Below are 12,214 nucleotides of genomic sequence, written 5' to 3' on the forward strand. Positions count from 1 at the left end.
CAAACCACCATGCCAGAAAACAGACATCCTTTGATGTCAGTTTCTTCATCATTCCAAATACACATTGAACAGTTCTTGGCCAAAGCTCATTAAGCATTATGTCACTCAATCTCTAAAACATTTTCTTGGTGCATTTCATCACACCTTTTCAATTGCACCTAAAACCTATGCTTTTTCCCCCTCACATTTTACCTTCTTTCTCTAATTTGATTCTTCAAAAACAAATGCACCAATGCTGATACTAGTGAATTTTACTATATTGTATAATTTAATCTATTATACCACCAGGTCAATTTTATGTTTTTTTTTTATTTTAATTTGTGTCTTTGTGATTTATCATGTTTGTATATTATATTATTACTTTATAATATATTCTTGTTTCCTTTGAATAAAGTACCTCACCACAGTGAAAATTACTGCTTGGTTTTATGCTATCACTATGCTGGCCAAGCCTGAATGGGCTGCTTATGAGCTCTCAATATAACTGATTTGGCCTGCTCAATTGTAGTTGCTCCAATGACAACTCATTTGGAATCTGCCAAACCGGAAGATATTCATAGGTTTTGTTTTGCAGATATTAGATTTTTACATTGTAAATGTACTAAAAAACAATAATTTAAATATGTATGCATATCTATTTAAGTCATTAGTAGCTATAATAACAATGAAAGATTTTGAATATTTAGTTTTCACATTGTTTAAATATTTTCCGTCAGTAGCTGCCTTGCGACCACTGATCCCAAAATAGCCTTTGGCTCCCAGTGAATCCATACTTGAAAAAGAGGTTTCTGAAAATAGATGGATGGTTAGATATTTTGCAGCTTTTTGCCAAGCAAAACATGATGTAAGCAAAGTGTTTTATTTAGGAGTTGTTGAGGAAACTATTTAGCACTGACAGTACAAGCTCCCTGTAACCTTGCAGAATTTCCTTTTTTGGCAAATTAAAAGGATTCAAAAGGTTATTTCTTTTTTCTCAGGGCTATTGAATTCAATTTGAGATAGGCAGAAGTGGTTGCAGATGTTTCAAATGTTTAATTGGGGGTTGATTCTTCCTTATGACTGACGTTCTTACTTAATCAGTAAATTAATCAATTCAATTTTATTTTAGCATAATTTTTGGAAAATACCAAATCAAAAAATAAATATAAAATATTACACAATATAATATGGGGAAAATAACTGTAATGTACGTGGAGCGTGCAGATATTTTGGCGTTACAAGGTGCCTTTCATAACAAGCAATGATACAACAAAATGGTTTGACAATTAACATTTTGGCAGTCATTTTTTAACTTTCTGATCATGTTTTGAACACAGTTTATAGGCTTATTAAATTATTCACATTATATAATCTGTTTACATTGCACTTTTGACCCAGCTCACCATTCTTTAATGTTTTACCAAAGATTAACAAATTACATATGAATTTTGGCACTGCAACAGATTTCAAAGCAAAAGATAACAGAAAATGTTTCAGTAATCCAACTTGAGGCAGGAACAACAAACCCAACATTAAAACATATGTAGTGCACATTTAATATTGTCATAATCAATGGAGTTTGGTGACATATTGTATAAGAGTTAGACAGACTAGGAATTGCAAAGGTGAAAAAGCATTTGCTCATGTGGACAGTGGCAAGGCACCATGCAAAATATCTCTGGGACGTTGGAATTTACAGATAAGATGCAAACTTTTTTTTTTTTAAAAGACAATTAGTTAGACCTTCCTGAACTCTACCTCAGACCTCATAATTAACTTGTGTGAAAAATATCATTGCAGAGTATTCATTTGTATGATGTTGTCTGCAAAAGTGCATTCAGTCTCTGAAATGCATGTCAATTATTGTTGTTCTATAAAACTTAAAAAAGAAAATTTGCATGTGAAAAGACAGCCTTAATGAACTAGGTCATGGCTGCTCAAACACCATACTCAAGCGTGTTTATCAGAACCGGATGCCTTATTAATAAATATTATGAATAAAATGCTTTAACAAGCACTTAAATGAATTTAATGCAGACTAAAGTTATAGTTGCTGAATGACTCACACTGCATGCAGTTTCATATGACACTACAGTCTGAAATATAAAAAAGTTTTACAAATTACTCATCATTGTGACACGCTTATTAAAGATGTCATTAGTTTGATCGGTTCAAATCACAAACAAAACAGTACATTGTATGATTTAAAAAAAATCATATTTAAAAAATATTAATTTTTTGTACCGTGTGTGCAAGAATGTGGTCTGTAACAAGGCAGACATTCAGTTTGAGCTTGCATCTTACCTTACAGTTCTTGATACTGGGATAATCTCTGCTTTCTCATTAAACTGTAAGGGAAAGGGCAAATTAAGATTATGGTAAAATATTGCAATTTAATCCAATTGAATTCAGGAGCAAATACAGTATATCAATGTAACTATATTAGAACCTGTGCAAAGCACATTATTTTGAGGTGTCTTCTTTCAGAAGTGCAGCACCTGTTCACTGTTACATGTAACCTAACATGTAAGTCTTACTTCAAATTTCAGAATCAGTAAAGGGATTCTCCTGTGCCAAACAAATACACGATATTAGGAAAAGTAAATCACTCAAAGTGGTAGGTAGCTGGACAGACTCTTATGTTTTTAGGAATGTTAATTTGGAAAATATCTGTGATATGCTGCCCTGCTTGCCCCAAAAGGGAATGCGTGCATGTATTTCCTGGTATAAATGGTGGGCATTTTCAAAACTTAACATTTCTTCAAGGTACTTTTTAACTTTTATATAAGCATTTATTAGAAATTAATTATGTGATTTTTAATTACATATTTGACTTTAGCCGAATCTTTAATGAAACAAAATGTACACATTAAACATATATAGTACAAGAGCGTGCATTACTTCTATAACTCCATCACTGTTAAATTAAGTCACTTATTCAAGACTGCAAAGGGAATAAGGGGATTGTATTTGCAACTTTCTGATTTACAATCAAAGATCTTCACAGCCATCACACCACAGTATATACAAATGATAAATACCGTGCACGGTATAATATACAACATTCAGTAAAGCTAAAAGCAACCTAAAGCTAGAAAAATCTGATCGGTTTGTGTAAATCAATGCCTTTCTTAAAACAAAATCAGCTTTCTGTTTCATAAGTGCTTTAAACAGGAATAAATAAGTCAAATCAATTGTAGGTATCTAATGAAAATCAATAATGTACTTTATTGCTATAGTGAGGGGCATTCATACTTCAAATGCACTGGTATTTGCCCAATTCAAATCTTTGTTTTTCCTGTCATGTTGAAGGTTATCTTTGTGGCCACCGTGGAAATCAGGTGACAGCTATTTCCCATGATGCTTCAGAAGCCGTCAAGCTGTCCATCCAGCTGTCACCTGACCACACGTTCCCATGGTTCCACTATGATAAATTGAAAACCATTATTATCTGCTTCTGGTGAAGAGGAACTGTTTAGGCTTTGATAAGCTATCACTGGTCCCACGTGAGATGAGCCTAACAGCACATTCTGAAAAAAGCAACATTTGGCAACAGCATATACAGCAGCAAAGGTTTATCATCTGCTGTCAATGCTTTGCTGTCAAGATCCTTTTCCAGGCTATATGTTTCTGTTATGCTTTTGTATGGGCATAAGTAGTAATGACTAAACCATATCATTAAAAAATATATTTTTCCTTTAAATTTAATTCATTTTTGATTGCAAGAAGTTGTGAGTAAATGAAAGGAAAACATTTATGCTTTCCTTATTTAAAAATTTGCTGATTAACAATGCAAAGAATACATTAAAGCACTCATTAATAAACACATACCCAACATTCATGTGCGTAGTCAGAACGCTTTGCCCTGCTTTAAATATATTCTAGGTCAAACAAATAAACTAGTAAAAATGAACAAGATAAGAAAATTCAAAATAGAAGCATAAAATAAACTCTACACTTATATTAACCTGTTGTGCTGCCACAACAGCAAGGTTGGCTTTACCACTTTTTCATATCTAAACCAGAGAGGCAATGTAGAGCTTGTTCTATTGCGGACTTTGTATAATGTGAAGAGGCACTTGCTTGGCTGTCAACATGTTGCTGGGGTGAGGACACTAGAAAAACTACAAAAAATGAAAACTCAGCCAATGTAAAGATATCGAGCTGTTAAATCTTGTTTTCTTCATTGCAAGATTTGTTGACTTATCAAGAAATTTGTATTTAATATTATTTATCTTATTCTAGGAAATCTTGTCAAGTAAAGTTGGCTTAACCCATTGGTGAATATTTTTGTTAAATAAAATAGTTTTCCTTTTATTTAGAAAAAAAAATATCTCCAATGAGGTAAGCAAAATTTACTTGGCAAGATTCCTTAAAATAATCTTAAATACAAATTTCTTTTTAAGTCAATAATTTTTATATTAAAGAAAACACAACTGAATGGCTTGATGTAAAAACTTTTTACTTGCTTGGATGTCATTTTTTGCAGTGACGTTGGCACAGACCTGGGCACAATCACACTGATGAATTCTTGGGGAAGAGGATAATAATATTGGAAGTTACTAAATGTTAGTGTGGCAATGCAGTGTGCCACTAGAGGACATTATGCTGTCATTTGGACAGCTAGATATGGCAAGATACTGGGGCACCAGTAATGAAGAGAGTAAAATGCAGTCTGGGTGGAAAAATGTTATGTCCTCACCAGCTGCTAAAACGCAGACAAACCAGCAGATTCTATACCTTCTTTCAGAAACTGAAGAAAGCAACAGAGTGTTGCCAGGAGATTAGTATACCTTCAGACGAACAGGGAAAATATATGGTTCTAAGAAACCAGATTTGAGATTATTTTGCTCATGAAAAGGATGGAGACTAGCAGGAGACAATTTAGGAACTTACAGTTCGGTACGTTCTGGACAGGAAAGATTGTGTCTTTTTCTAATGTAGGCAGCAAAGGAGGCGCCTTAGAGATCTACCAAAATGAAACCTCAAAAAAGGTGCAGGAACATTAGAAGCCTTTAGAGGAGTGCTAGTCTGGTAATACTGGATAAAAATGAGAGCTATGACTAGTTTTGGCTGTCGATGAACCCGATGGAAGGTTTAAAGCAGCCTTACAGCAGAGTGCTATTCTGTATTAGGGAAATTAGTTCAGGACAAAGGCCCACTGGTAGTAGAAAGAAGATGGAAGAAAAGAGAGAAATGTGACGCAGAACCCTACTTAGGTAGGTGCGATAGGTGAGTCATCAAAGCTGAGAGGAATCAACGCCAGTGAAAGTAGGCTCTCAAAGGCAGCCACATGGATTTAGGGCAGATAGGGATACTTGACCAGAAAGGAAGACACTGAATTTCTTTCTCTAAAGAATCTGATTGATAAACTAAAAAACATGCTAAAGGTGTCATTACTATGTCAATAGATTGTTTTACTTTTCAGATAGTCAATACCTTTTTTGATGCTTTTGAGTTGCCTATTGATCATTCAAGTGAAGTACTGATAACCTAAACTCTCTTCCACTTCCCTCAAGGTTTTTGATTTCCGGTCAATAGTAGATCTGTCGCTCAACTCCTTGATCAGTACAGGTCACTCTTGTCTTCCTTCTCTGCATTTCTGCTATCTGCAAAGAAATCTTTCTTTCAAAACTTAATCACATTCTCTGCAAGAAATGCCTACCTCCTCTTCTCTACCTATAAATCCTACTTCTGCTCCAGGACCATCGTCCTTTTTCCCCTGGAATTTTGCTCCTTTTACCAACACTCAAAAACAGCTCAAAACCCCAAAATATCCTCTGATGTCATTCTTTTCTTTCCTGTTTATCTACTGTAAATGATTGTGACATTTCTTATCTGCTCTGTAATCACAGACCCACAACCTATGCACTACAGTCCATACCTTAACATATTCTTCAGTCCATCCCTCCTTCCTTGATCCCCTACATCTCTTCTCTTTTCAATGGTTCACTGACCTCTGGTTTCCTTACTGATTTCAAGAAGTCTCATGTAATGCATATTGTCAAGAAACTCTCTTTTAGTCCATCTGTTATTGCACTTTAATTATATTATGTACATTTAAACCATCTTATTGTATACAAACACAACAATTAACAACAGTTTAGTATTATTTTGCTCTTTTTTTTTCATGACATATGGACAATGAAAGTGTTAATTGAAAAATACTTTTGAAATAGCATGTATATACCTAGTACATACATACTGCATAATAACTTCAACAGAATACATTCCACAGCAATCCAATGTAAAAGATCTATTAGAGCAATGAATAAAATATATGTTAATCATTTGTCCTTTGGTACTGACTTGAATATTATTGTCAATTAGCCTAACATTTGACAGTTGCAGCAGTCAGAACTCATTTAACCAGACAGTTCCAAAGCTGCCAGCTTTCTGTCAGTGCGGATTGTTGTATGATTCACAGAGACCAGGGACAAAAACTAGACACCAGTTTTTAAGCCAGCTGCCAAACAGAAAGGCCGCTAGTTAAATAGAGCCAGACAGATATTGCTGGTAGAACGATTTGCAGGAGAAACAGAGCATTTAAGTTAAAACATAAATAAAAGCAACACATTTTTACTTGTATTGCATTCTGTTTAGTTTTTACATTACATTTCAACATCCATTATTGTTCTTTACTGATAAAAAGACCTTTTATCTGGAATGTGCACAGAATGTGGTTTTGGTAGCATTTTAAAACATATTAAATTATATTGCCACATCCTGCACATAAGTAGAACAACAGAAAGTATGACTACTATAGAACTACTAAAATCATTTATGAAAAAAATTATGCTGGCATCCAATTTACTTCTTTCAGTCTTAGGACCAAGGAGTGAGATGTTTTAATAATGTGTGAAAGGTGATTTTAGATATTATATGGGCTGCTGTACATACTGTACAGATCAACTAAGGCTTGCCAAAGTGTTTAATTTTTCAAAGGTGAGAGCTTTAAAACTATGTTTGAAATTCTACATCTGCCCTAGAATGTTTAAATTATTATAGTTTTAATTATGGAAAATTTTGCATGTTTAAGATATAGCCATAGAAAAACATATTTTTTATGAAAAGTAAAACATTTTATATCTCATTCTTTTGCAATAACTATCTGGCCTAATATACTGTTTGTGCCTTGCTTACAGCAGGTCTCGAAAATCCAATCCAATGAGCTTGTTCTTCCTATACTTTGAATGGAGTGAGTAATCAAGCAAAGTTTTCTGTTAGCAAAGTGAACACCCCTGCGCTACAGAAAGGCAAACTAATACAGTATTCTGTGTCAGCACAGGAAGCCAGTATTGGTTCCCCTTCTTGAGTCAGATTTACTCTTTAACTCTGTTACATTGTCCCACCTTGAAGATACCATTGAAGGATTTGCATAAAGGTTTTCGGATTACAGTGTGCCTGCCATAGGGGCAACCATGAACATTCCAACCTGGTTGTTAAGCAGAAAAGAAAATTACATTCACTGTTAAGGTAAAAGAAAAATCTTCAGCCCAGAAAGTTATTTGTTAGCTTTACCACTCAATGTATGTTTCAAGAAGAGTGAGGTTGTGGTTTTGATAAGGGCACCTGAAAGTTCTCACAGTATAAATGTAATACAATGTATTTAGAAATCATGTATCATTTTGTTTAAGTATTTTCTAACATGTCAAAAATCAGGGATTAGACTTACAGAACAATGTAGTTATTTTTGCAAGACATTTAAATGCACATAAGCCAGTAAAAGAATGTCAAAAAATGCTGCTGCAGTCTGTCATTGATCTGCATTTACAAGCCAAGGTGTCTTGATATTTTTGTAAAACAATTATGTCCAACATCTTGAAGAATCACCACAAAGTTTTTAATTTTGCTGATGACATATTTTATTACACCTGCAGTGCTATCATCTCTTTACAGATTGTTGCACTCGATTCTTCTGCTGTCATAATGTAATTATCTGTCACTTCTTTCAGGGAAAAAATACAATCATAAAAAACAGAAAAAGGTAGCCGAATTTCAATATGGATAATCTGCCAATGTCCTAAAATCTACAGGGTAGCAACAAGAAGTGTGAGCAACACATTATTAAAGCCACTTGCTAGTTGGGTGCTTCATTATTTACTTTTGCTCTGTAAGCACTAAAAGGGAAAGAAATTGCTCAACAACAGGGTAGCAATAATAAAGTTATTGAAAGATTCTCAAATTATTTACACATAATTATATTAGCCTGCAACCTGGAGGTAAGATGATTTGTCATTTTCTGGCTCCTGGAGATTTTCCCTGTTACACAACATGCATTTCTCCTCCCTTTCTTTTCATCAACCATGCTATGACAATGATAAAACCATTTTTCCATGAACTGATTAATAATATATAGAAAAAGCAGGAACAATTATTACAGTAGAAACAAGTTTGATTACCTAACACCTTATCCAGGATTGGTCTTTGTATTCTGCCAAATGCAGCTAAGATATCTCCTGTCCCCCTGACACTGTAAATCAATGAATGAAATAATACTGTAGAGCTTTATGGTAACTTGGAAAATAAATGAATTACCTCATGGTGCCTACTTGTCAGTTCATTAACGTCTGCATGAGGTTTGAATGGGATTACATTTAGAAATCCAGTTTCTTCCCAAAGTTCAAAAAGAATGTTAGGTTGATTTTCAGTTGTAAATTGGCATGGCATGAACACAAATGTTGGTAATAATGCAATGGTATCGTACCCAAACCAGGTTTCTGTCTTGGAAGCTAATGCTACAAATGCAGGTTCTGATTCACTGCAGTCCAGACAAGGTAGAACCTACTATGGATAGACAGGTAAATGGACATAATATTGTATGAACACTACACACAGGCAGCATGGTGAAACATCAGGCAGCAAGTTCAGGATAAGATGTCATGTTTATGAACTTTGTTTTCTCTCCTAATTGATTGTGTTCATATTTTAAACATGTGTGTACACGTTCACATGTGGAAGAATATATAAATTAATAAAATATATGCCACTAAAAAAATAGATATGATCATCCACACTGGGGATGTTAGGTCTTGTCACCAGTGAATAAATGAGGAGAGAAACTTGGAGAAAACATGGAATCCATTTGTAAGTATCTGTGTGAAATGAAAGGTCTGATTGCAGCCGTTGTCACTATAGAGACAACTGTCTGCTGATGAGTTGTTCAAGAGCCAAACCTTTTTGTAGGGTGAGCCCAAATGAAGTACAACATTTGTCAAGGTCAGCCAAGTGGGGTGGGGTCCTTTTATAGGCTATCCCTTGTAGTTTGCAGTCGGCAACATGTCTTGGTCCAGTGCGCACTGTGCTTTCGCTGTTGAAGCGTTCTTCAAAAACAACGAATCCACCATTACGACACAGCACACTTTCTGAACGCACTTCAGCATTCCTGCTAACGGTGACATCCAAGATCGGAAAACAATTCTTCAGTGGGTGGCAAAATTTAGACAGACAGGTACAACATTGAACAGAAAATCTCCAGGCTGTCCTTGGACTATATGAACGTCTGAAAACATCCAAGCTGTAAGGGCATCAATTTTGCCAACTTCTAGATGTTCAGAGTGCAAACAAGTTTCTGCATTAGGCATTTCCAACACATCTTTGTGGAGGATTTTGCATGAGGACCTTAATTTCCATCCATTCAAAATGATGGTAATGCAGGAACTCACTGAGAGAAATTGGAAAAGCCTTAGAGAGTTGTGTGTGAACATTCTGAAAACAAGGCACATTTTCATTGGAGTGGTTGCAGAAATAAGCAAAACTTTTGCTATTGGGCTGAAACCAACCCTTGTGAACTTCATCAGAGACTCCTGCACAGTGAGTGTGTTACAGTTTGGTGTGCCGTTGCAGAATTTGGCATTGTAGGCCCTTACTTTTTTAAGAAGGGGGAGCAAATGTCACTGTCACTTCAGAACGTTACATTGAAATGCTAGAGAACTTTTTGCGACCCCAACTGGAAGGAATGAATGTGGTGGATGCCTGGTTTCAACAAGATGGAGCAACAGCTCATATGGCATGGAGATCCATGGAAGTTTTGCAGGAGATGTTTCAGGGGAAGCTGATCACCCTGTGTGGTGATGTTGAATGGCCTTCACGTTCAACTGATCTTGCTCTGTGCAATTTATCCTTGTGATTATCTCAAGTTGAAGGTATATACACTGACCTCAAAACATTGAAGCCCTCAAGGGCGCTATTCGTCACAAAATCGACTCTATTCCCCTTGAAATGGCTGAATGAGTCATGCGAGCATTTTGAAATTGTCTCAAAGAGTGTATCACTAATGATGGCCACCACCTTGAAGAGATCATTTTTAAAACACATTAAAAAAAGTTTATTGTGTATACCCTTTTCTTGTGTCATAATGAAATTTATTTTATCTTGTAGTGTTTTTGTAGAATAAACACTTGAAATATTGCCATTCGTTTTGGCTCACCCTATATAAAAAAATAAGTGCAGTCTAGACTAAATCTTTAGAACTTTGAATAAAAATAATAGAAATGTTTTGGCCATTGGGCCTTAATGAGGTATGTCATGCAAGTATATCTATGGAAAACTCAAAGATTTAAAGCTTCTTTTTATTTTTGAATTATGTACCTTTAACCTTGTTTTCTTTTCTGTATTTTTGTGGGTCATAATAATCTCAACCATTGATAAAATTTCTAGTTGGGTTTAATGGAATTATATGAACTCTAAACAGTATTATTATTATTATTTATTATTATATTTACCTTTTATAGTTCCTTTATTAGTAAAGGGAATGACTGTGCACTTGATATCCATTGTAACTGTCTACTATGAACAAGTATTGTACATATACACTCTCAGTCTGATCTTGCAGCTGCCTTCTTTCTCCAAGTTCTTATTCCTAACTTGTCAATGTCTTCTGTAACATCCAGCTATCTCTTCCTAGACCTTCTAACCTTCCCTTGACTCTTAAAAGTTGTTATTCTTGTGTCAACTATTCTCTCTGAATGTACAAGCCATAGCAATCTGGATTGTTATCTATCTATCTATTGTGCTGAGGTCGTAAAAGTTCTTAATAGTTCAACTTCACCATTTACCTGCTTCCTGTATTGGTCCGTACATTTTTCATTTTATCTTAATTTGTTTGCAATTAAAGGTCTTTTCATCCAACATAATACGGTCCTAGTTTTCATCTCTGCTTATCATCATTGGATCAAAATTTATCAGATCCATAGCTTGTTTCTGCAGAATATTAAGGGTGATCTTAATGGGTTTTGGAAAGCTTAGCAACATTGGTTGACTGCTGTCAATCAAGCCTTGATTTCTAAACCAGTTTTATCGTTTAATTTGAATGCAAGTTATGTGAACTCTCTATCTCTGTCTATAGTCTTCATATGGACTCCATATATATACTCTTCTCTCACATTGATCACATATTTAATTTTCTTTTAATTGAGAAAAAGACCCACACTATGAGCTTCCTCCTCTAGTTTTTTAAATCTTTTGCTGTTGTGATTGGGTGAAGAGGGTTGATATTATGTCACCTTGTTCAAATTATTATGATGTTGAAAGGCTAAATTAGTTCATTCTGAACTTTGACTCAGGTTTTAATGTTTTTGAAGGTCAATGGTAGACTTGTTTCAGAGAAAACCATTTTGATGATTACCCAATTATATCTTCTGTATATAATGTAAGCCAGTATGCATTAATCTTAGACAAGATTCCGTAGATACTATTTAATAACAGTGAAATGCTACAATAGTTTTGGAAATTAATTGTAGTATCATTTTTATGAATCGGTTGAATGATAGTAGAGAATTATTGCTTTGGCATTTCTTCATCTGCTGCACTTCTTTCACTAGGGTGTGTATTCAGTTCATAGTCCTTTTTATGAGCCCCACAGTAATATCTTCTCCAGGGGCTTTAGTGTTCTTTAGATCTTTAATACTTTTCACTACTTTTTCATATCCTGGTTCTTTCACTGACATATTTGTTCTTTCATAATCATGGGCATTGTCAATTTCTGGTAGGTTTAATAGTTGTTTAAAGTATCCATGTCTTTAATAATGTCCTCCTTATTACAAGCTTATTCAGCATTTTGTTTTGTACAATGTGACAGATTAGGGTTTTCTCACTCCCTTGTACCCTTAGACACCACGTCAGATACCAGATAAAAAGTCCAATTATTATTTATTATAATAATAATGTGCACAAAGCACCCTCTTCTCCACAATACTCAAACAAATACACAATAATCAATAAACCAATCCTCCAC

The sequence above is a fragment of the Polypterus senegalus genome, chromosome 1 (genome assembly GCF_016835505.1).
Source record: "Polypterus senegalus isolate Bchr_013 chromosome 1, ASM1683550v1, whole genome shotgun sequence".
In the NCBI taxonomy this organism is placed as follows: domain Eukaryota; kingdom Metazoa; phylum Chordata; class Cladistia; order Polypteriformes; family Polypteridae; genus Polypterus; species Polypterus senegalus.